Source organism: Leuciscus leuciscus, assembly GCF_965113295.1.
Source record: "Leuciscus leuciscus genome assembly, chromosome: 7".
Classification (NCBI taxonomy): domain Eukaryota; kingdom Metazoa; phylum Chordata; class Actinopteri; order Cypriniformes; family Leuciscidae; genus Leuciscus; species Leuciscus leuciscus.
In genome coordinates this window covers 28521262-28530341 of record NC_138731.1, presented here as the reverse complement: position 1 = coordinate 28530341, position 9080 = coordinate 28521262, and the positions used below count along the sequence as shown (strand labels likewise).

Genomic DNA, 9080 nt, shown 5'->3' with positions numbered 1-9080 from the left:
ATTTGTCATGTCTGATGCTCTCCTCTTCTTAGACAATTCCAGAACATCAAAACTTTATTATAGCAGATACTGGATGTCTAGAGTAAAGATCAATGGCCATGCAGCTCTCTTTTTGTTCTTTTCTGATCTTTAAGCATCTGACAAAGTACAGCAGTTCCTTCCACTAATATTGGCACCCTTGGTAAATAAGAGCAAAGAGCATTTATTTATAAATCTGCATTATTTATCCTTTTGATCTTTCATTCAAACAATTTACAAAATTCTAACCTTTCATTGAGGTAAAACAATTGAAAGTGGGGGGAAACAAACATTATGAAATAAATGTTTTCCTATAATCCACGTTAGCCACAATTATTGGCACCCATATATTGCAACATCCTTTTGCCAAGATAACAGCTCTGAGTCTTCTATAATCCCTGATGAGTTTGGAGAACACCTGACTCTTCAGTTCACCCCACTCATTTTCTATAAGGTTCAGGTCAGGGGAACTGGGACGGCCGTGACAGAAGCTTCATTTTGTGCTCAGTGACACATTTTTGTGTTGATTTTGGATCTTTGTCCTGATGGAAGATTTAACCATGCGGCCCATTATAAGATTTCTAGCAGAAGCAGTCAGGTTTAGATTTTTTATCTGTTAGTATTTGCTTGAATCCATGATACCATGTATCCTCCATCAACTTTTTTTTTTTTTTTTTTTTAATAGGCCCACAACATAAAAAAAAAATCTGCAGTATATTTAACAGTGGGCATGTGGTACTTTTTATCCCTGTTTGCACCAAACCCATCTAGAATCTTTGCTGCCAAAAAGCTCTTTTTTTCTTCCATTTGACCATATAATCAGGTCCCTTTTGAAGTTAGTCGTGTCATGAATATGCTGGAGTTTGTTTTTGGGTGAGCGAGGAGAATTTCTCTTGAAACCCTCCCAAATGTCATGTAACAGAAGGATACACAGGTAAAGTGGATAACAGGTTTTATTTACAGAATAATATCACAGTGATGGAAGCAGGCAAGTAACTGAAGAGTGTAGAGTACTGGATGAATCTGGAAGTTAATGAGTATTATCTGATGTAGGTTCTGATATGGAGAACGAGGCTGAAGACTGATGACTGATGAACGAAGCAGATGACTGAAGATGGATGAAGGAAGCCAATGACTAGAGGTAAAAGGTATCTCAAAGGAAAGGAGTCAGGAAGAGTACTAGTTGAGACCAGACAATGGTGAGCTGCAGTGTGAAGGGTTATATAGTGCTGGGTGATGATCAATGAAGATTGGTGACAGGTGACGGTGATTCTAGTACTCTGGTGACAGGGAACGAGTGCACTCTAAAAAATGCTGGGTTATTTTTTAAACCCAAATGCTGGGTTGAGCATTTTGACTATGTTGCTGGGTTATTTTCTCCGTAATCAGCTGACAATGACCCAGCATTTGGGTTTGTTTTGGAAATTTTGACCCAGCGCTTACATCCTCGCGAGTCGCGCGCTTTTGTCCACACTGTTCAAATCACTACGTCAACAGGAGGACGAGAGGTTCAAGCAGGAGCGAGCGTAAAGGTGAGCAACCCTGTTTTATTAAAACTATTCTAACGTTAGTCACAGAAGTCAGAAAGTCAACAAGAAGTTATGTTGAAATGAACTATGAATTATTGACGACGGACCAAATGCTCTAGTCTAGATTTTGCGTCTGTCGAACTAGCGACCGTTATGCTAACGTTACACATAACATTCATTATTTTTACACGGTCTGTCATCAATTATTCCACTTATAACACGGTCACAATGTCTAAGTACAGTTGTTGGTGTCTGTTTTATCTCCAGATATGTTGCGGGTTCCTTGACTCGGCGGTGTTTGGTTGGATGCAGTGTAACGTCACTGGCTACTGGCTGGATATGCTAAAGAAGCTGTAAGTCTACCTATTATTTAACTGGTTTTGTTAAGGTAGCTTCGAAAGGTAGCTTTACATAAAATATTTTATTATGCTGCAGTATGTTCTCTGTGTTTGGGTGCGTGCGCCTTAGTTCAATTTGGCTAAGCATTTCTGCAGAATGTCATCGTCCAGCTCAGTACAATTCTTATCAAAAACTGTCATTGTTCATTTGAAGTCAGTTCAGTGTTGCTTCAGTTACGTTCAGAAACTATGTAAAGATAATCAAAGTAGTTACTGAAGTACAATTTGGTCTTAAACCGGCTCTGAAAAAAAAGAGTCATTCAGTTCAGTTCTCATCTGATATTGTCAGTGCAATTAAATCAATAATATTGTTGAAAATTAAGTGCCCCTAACTAAGCAAGCCAGAGACAACAGTGGCAAGGAACCCACACTTCATCAGGTGACAGAATGGAGAGGAAAAAAACCTTAAAAAATGCTTATGTATTAAATAGCCTAATACAATTAATTTTTTTACAATAAAAAAAAAAAAAAAAAAAAACTGCCAGGAAGAATTAACATTAACAACATTTATTTATTATTTTTACTTATCTTGAAACTGCAATCAAATAAGTCAATGGGCGCAATGCCCTCAGGCGATTGTTATACCGATAGACTAATACATTGGAATGAATAAAAAATATTCTATGAAATATCTACAGGTGATTTTATAAAATATTTTTTTAATTATCCAAAAAATTTAAATTTCTTCTGTTTACAGTCTTGTGAATTAACAATAGTTAATTAAGCTGTTAAAAATTATTTTGTCTATTTATTTATTTTATTTTTTAATTAAGTAATAATTCATTAAAATGATTTATATATTTTTTTTTTATTAACTGGAGCCAGCATAAAAATTAATTTAAAAGCATTGTATAAGACATGCTAACTTTGTAAAGATACTAATCAGATGTTTCCTTCTTTTCTTTTACAGCAATGGACATTTTTGTTCAACAAAAACTCCTCAACTGGAATCTTGAGTGCCTCATTGAAAAATTGCTGGTAAATATGTGACGAACAATTTTGCATTTCAAATTCTCTTTCTTTGTAGGTAATCTTTTTTTCACAGTTGCATCCAGTGCCAACCCTAACCCTTAACAAAGTTTGCTACACCATTCACAATAAGCACAAAAACATGAATGGCCAATTTACTTGTCTAAAGTACAAGCACATGACAAGACTTAATGTCAAACCATGTAGGGTGAATTTAAATCAGTTATATTGTAGGGCTGGCATAGGGTACCACTTCTGTGCCTAGTCGTTGTCAGTGTAATTTCATAGATAGCCTTGCTTGTTTGCCCCTTTCTTGGTTTAAGGCAGTGGTTCTCAAATGTCCTGGGACCCCCCATAATCATCAGACACACCCAATTTAAATGTTGCAGTCTGTACTAATGAGCTGAATCAGGTGTGTTAAATGAGGGAGAGATACAAAATGTGCAGTGGTATGGGGTCCCCAGGACGGGTTTGAGAAGCACTGCTTTAAGGGATAGTTCACCTGAAAAGGAAAATTCTGTCGTCATTTACTCACCCTCATGTTATTACAAACCTGAATGACTTTCTTCTCCTGAACACAAAAGAAGATATTTAAAAAAATGTTTATAACAAAACAGTTAACAGTAGCCATTGACTTTTATAGTACTTTTTTCCTATTATGGAAGTCAGTGGCTACCGTCAACTATCTTGTTACTGACATTCTTTAAAAAAATCTTTTTGTGTTCAGCAGAAGAAAGAAGTAAATGAGGCGAGTAAATTTGACATGAGGGTGAGTAAATTTGCATTTTAAGGTGAACTATACCTTTAATAACACTAAATGTTTTCAGATTACCAGAGTACATAATTAACTGTTATATATTTAAGCTAATTTCACTCATTCTAAGTTGACCTTAGTTAGAAATGCACTTTGCTTAATTTAAAAGCTGATGAACGAACAAGTTCTAATTTGCCATTTTTCTATTCTTAGATTCCAAAGGCATGCTAGCACTTACAATCCTGTCTGTCATTCTTCCCCCGCCTGTGTACAAGATTGGCCACAAAACCTTTCGGCCAACTATTCAAGAGGCAAGAACCTCATTCATTGATGTACAACCGGTAAGTAAAACAACAGGGGACAAAAAGAGCAGGCTCATTTCTTTACACCTGTGTGTAGGGCTGCACGATAAATCGTTTTAAACGTTTATGGTTATTGCTGCTTGGATCTGACACGCATTTCATTTTCTCACAACTCTTTAAAGGATTAGTTCACCCCAAAATATAAATTTCCTAATCATTTACTCACCCCAATGTCTTCCAAGATATCCATGTCTTTCTTTCTTCAGTGGAAGAGAAATTAAGTTTTTTGAGGAAAACATTTCAGGATTATTCTACACAGAACGGACTTTAATGACAACCAACTATCCCAACGTTCAAAGAAGGTTCAAATGTCCGTCTCAATGCAGCTTCAGAGTCTCTACACAATCCCAGTCGAGAAATAAGGGTCTTATCTAGCAAAACCATCGGCCATTTGTGGTTTATATAAATGTTTTGTTTTTGTTTTTTTAAATGACCGATCGTTTCGCTAGATAAGACCCTTATTTCTATAGTTTATAGTTGGTTGCCATTTAAGTCCATTCTGTGTAGAAAAATACTGAAATGTTTTCCTCAAAAAAACTTAATTTCTTTTCCACTGAAGAAAGAAAGACATGGATATCTTGGATGGCATTGGAGTGAGTAAATGATTAAGACATTTATATTTTGGGGTGAACTAATTCTTTAAGTTAATTTAAGACGGTATTTAACTAATTTAAGACTGATCTTATGAAAACCTAAGACACACTTTTAAATCATGATCTGTGTCTGATATTGTCTTTCCCTCATTTAGTCTGGAACCAACATGGTGCTTTACCTGGAAAGGCAGAGATAAGCAAAACCCTTCCCCTTTGTCTTGGAGCTTGGAATGGCTGGACAGTTTTTTGGTGAATGGGGAAACTCTGGAACACTTGACTCATATTTTTTTATTTTTTTATCTTTTTGTGAAGATAATTTTTAGCTAGGCTATTTTACAGTTTATAGGTATAGAGTTTCATGTTTTTATTTTGCTACACAGAACTAAATGATTGCTTATTTAAAATGAATTGCAATGTATGTACTTACTGTTTATACGCAGAGTTTTTATGTGCCTCCCATTTTTGCTGCACAGGACTAAATGATTGCTTATTTATGTGAATTGCAATGTATACGTATGTGTTTTATATTGTATTCTTTGTGAAGAGAATCTTTAGCTATAGGCTATTTTACAGTTTATAAGTGTTGAATTTTGAGAATCTTAACATTTTAGCACAAATGATTTTTGTGGGCCTCAGTTTATGTTGCAGATGTCTAACTGTTTTTTTTTTTTAACATGAATGTATTTGATTATATTAATTTCCTGGAATAAACACTTTAATTGAATCAATAAACAGTAGTGTTATTAATTATTAATTTTTTTATTCTTTTTTTAATTATTATTATCTAAAATGAATAACCTGTAGCATGGGGGTTGTTTGATCCAGCACTGATTAAAAACAACCCAGCAGATGGGTTAATGTATAAAACCCAACCTGCTGGGTCAAAATAACCCAGCATGTGTTATGTCCAATATTTACCCAGCGCTGGGTTGCCAAATAACCCAAATTGGGTTGTTTTTAACCCAGCATTTTTTAGAGTGTGGGTGGAGTGTAGAGGTCTGATGCTGTTGATGTTGACAGTATACTGACAGTATCCCCTCCTCCACGGCCAGCTCCTGATGGCCGAAGTGGACGGGGACAGCCTCTGCCTCTTGGGGCTGGACGGTTGGGATGAGCATTATGGAAGTTGTGCAGCAGTGAAGGGTCCAGAATGTCATCACGAGCGACCCATGACCTCTCCTCTGGACCAAATCCTTTCCAGTCCATAGACCGCCCCATCGCCGGGAATCTAGGATAATGTTGACTCGATAGACGTTCTCCTCTGACGGGTCTACAGGAGGAGGAGGTACGTCCTCAGCACCAGACTCTGGGGAAGAAGGAACCAGAGGATTAGTGAATGGTTTGAGTAGGGAGACATGAAAGGGAGAAATTCTGTAGTAAGGAAGGGTTAACCGGTACATGACATCATTGATTTGCCTTTGTATTGAGAAGGAACCAATATAGCGGGGACTCAGCTTACGGCAGGGCAGTCAAAGACGGATATCCCTGGTTGAAAGCCAGACCTATTGCCCTGGATGGTAGCAGGGTGTCGCTGATCTTCTTGATCATCCCTCAGGACCTGCCGGCGGAGCAGGCTCTGACTGAGTGGCTTCGGCGATTTGATCATCGAGTGACCACTGGATCAGGCTTACGATGACGGCTGGAGGGAGAATGGGCTTAGGTGGTGTGATAATGGATTCAGGATGGTATAACCGGGAGAGTGCATCTGCTTTCAGGTTCTTGTTACCAGGTCAGTAAGTCAGTAAGTTAAATCTGGTGAAGAAGAGGGACAAGCATGCCTGGCGGGTGTTCAGTCTCTTGGTGTCGCGAAGGTATTCCAGATTGCGGCGGTCAGTGATGACTTCAAAGGGGTGTTGAGCTCCATCCAGCCAATGTCACCACTCTTCAAGAGCCAGTTTGATTGCTAGTAGCTCCCGGTTACCAATATCATAGTTTTGCTCCGCCGGGGACAGTTTTTTTTAGAATAGAAGGAACATGGATGGAGTTTGGGAGGCTCACCCTGCCGCTGAGATAGCACAGCTCCTACCCCATTGGTGGAGGCGTCCACCTCGACAATGAAGGGGAGATCTGGATTGGGATGAACGAGGCTAGGAGCTGTACTGAAGGCTTTCTTCAGTAGGCTGAAGGTGGTGTTAGCTTCGGCGTTCCAGGACAGAGACTTGAACACCATTGTGAACTGCAGTGTGAAGAGTTATATAGTGCTGGGTGATGATCAATGAAGATTGGCGACAGGTGACGGTGATTCTAGTACTCTGGTGACAGGGAACGAGTGGGTGGAGTGTAGAGGTCTGGTGCTGTCGATGATGTTGACTCTGTGACACCAAACAACTTGTGGTGATCTAGATGCTATTTGATAATTTTTTTTAGGCTTTCTGATCCCAAGACTCAATCTCAGCAATTCTCCAGCTGTGATCATTCAAGAGTCTTGGTAACTTGAACTTTCCTCTTCACCGTGCATTAGGACGATATAGACACATGTCCTCTTTCCAGGCAGATTTGCAACATCTTTAGTTGATTGGAATTTCTTAATTATTGCCCTGATGGTGGAAATGGGGATTTTCAATGCGTTAGATATTTTCTTACAGCACTTTCTATTTTGTGTAGCTCAACAATCTTTTGCTGCACATCAGAACTATATTTTTTGGTTTTACTCGTTGTGATGGATAGCGGTGCCAATAATTGTGGCCAACATGTATTGAAGAAAAACATAATGTGAGTTTCCCCCCACTTTCAATTGTTTTACTTCAAAGAAAGGTCCGTATTTTCTGATTTTCTTTAAAAAAAAATTATGCAAGATCAAAAGGATAAACAATGCAGATGCATTTTCACAGTTGAATTTGCTCATATTTACCAAGGGGGATATTAGTGGAGGGCACAGTATTTACAAGACAGGGTTTGTTTTCTACAAATCACTCACATAGTTTGTGTTATTGTGTATGTGTAGCAGCAGGGTGTTGAACTGACATTATCTTTAAATATTATTTCTTGAGTTGAGTGTTTATCTGAAACAGCTGCTAAGTAATACATTACAGTTTTTTAATAAATTATATTACAGATGTAGCACATTCATTTAAAATTAATTTAAAACAAAGTGATGTGGGGTGATTTTGTTGGCCATTTTACAGTAGCTTCTATGTTTTGTTATATAAACAGCAACATAACTCATTTACAAACAACAAGGGAGAAGTGAAGAGAGGTGCTTGCAGAGTTCAACATATTTAGCTAAAACTTTCATTTGCAGATGTGTCTGTCTGTAGAATAAGGTCACCATATCACAAAACATTATATAAATGAGTTCATTATATGAACGTTTTGCCCTCAGAGCAAATACGAGGTCCAGAACATTAGTTAGAAGGCTTTCAGAATCAGTACTGTCCAAGTTTACAGCATTAATTCATCATAATAATTTGGTCTTCTAAAAGTTCTCCAAAATGACCTATGTTGAAAACCGTCACACTGTTATTAAAGTACAGAGCAGTAGCTGTGGAAAGCCTGTGGTGTGAAAGGTCACTTCATTATAATATTAATGTAAAGGGGGAACAAACTAAAGTTTAGATCAAATATAATAAGCACCTACATTCTTAATGACACACATCGTGAGTGGCCCTTATTTGTAAAAGAGCTTCTGATTTACGCTACAAGTTTTGTCATATAAAAATGGACACATATATTTTCCTTAAACTATATTGTGGTTGATTAACAAATAAGATGCAGGTTTTCGTGCTGAAACACAATTTTAGTGATTGCATTCCATAAAAATCAGATGAAATGATTTTGTTGGTGTACATTTTTAAAAACAGGTGAATGGGGTATAAAAAAAGAATAACATCTGCCAATCAAGAGAGATACAGTATTTTGGTGTTAAATTGTGACATATTCCTTTGTCAAAATACTGCTCTTAAAGTTCTCACTAAAGGTATACTGCATCACAACCCTAGATCAACGATGAGGACATTTGTATTCATATGAGTGTATGAGAACAAGCATAGTTAACAAATTCATAGTTCACCATTTAGCTCAATATTGATTAGCTCCTCCAGCACTTCAGGTTTCATTTTTGGTAAGAATCTATTGTGTGTTTTACACAAGTGTTTGTGTGCACGTAAGTGAATCTCTGCGTATAGCAATACACCTTGATGAAATTGCTTAATGATTTTATTTTATCTTGAGTTTGGCCATAACAGCTGCCATTGGCTGCTTTGTTTCCACAGAAAGCAAGCCCATCATTAGAAACTACAATTACATGCAATTACCGCCCCTTTTAGAGGACATGAAGGAACAAAGAAGCTCATGTTCCTTTCTGTCTGTGAAGTGTGTGTACGTGCGTATGCTCTCAGCATGTGAGCAATTATTCGAAAACTCACTTGAACCTCTAAAAGCACTGACTTTCTGAAGTACTTTCTTTTATAAGGAAAACAAATTCTTAAGGGAACGCAGAATCTGCACTCCTTCAACCA

General features: G+C 37.5%; 1 long non-coding RNA gene across 1 annotated transcript; it reads left to right on the top strand.

Annotated features, from left to right (window-relative positions):
* Positions 1-1319: 1319 nt before the first annotated feature.
* LOC309503864 lies at positions 1320-5177 on the top strand. The gene is made up of 4 exons (XR_014207904.1): positions 1320-1900; positions 2856-2923; positions 3882-4009; positions 4779-5177. It is a non-coding gene; the product is annotated as an uncharacterized lncRNA (long non-coding RNA).
* The last annotated feature ends 3903 nt before the right edge of the window (positions 5178-9080 follow it).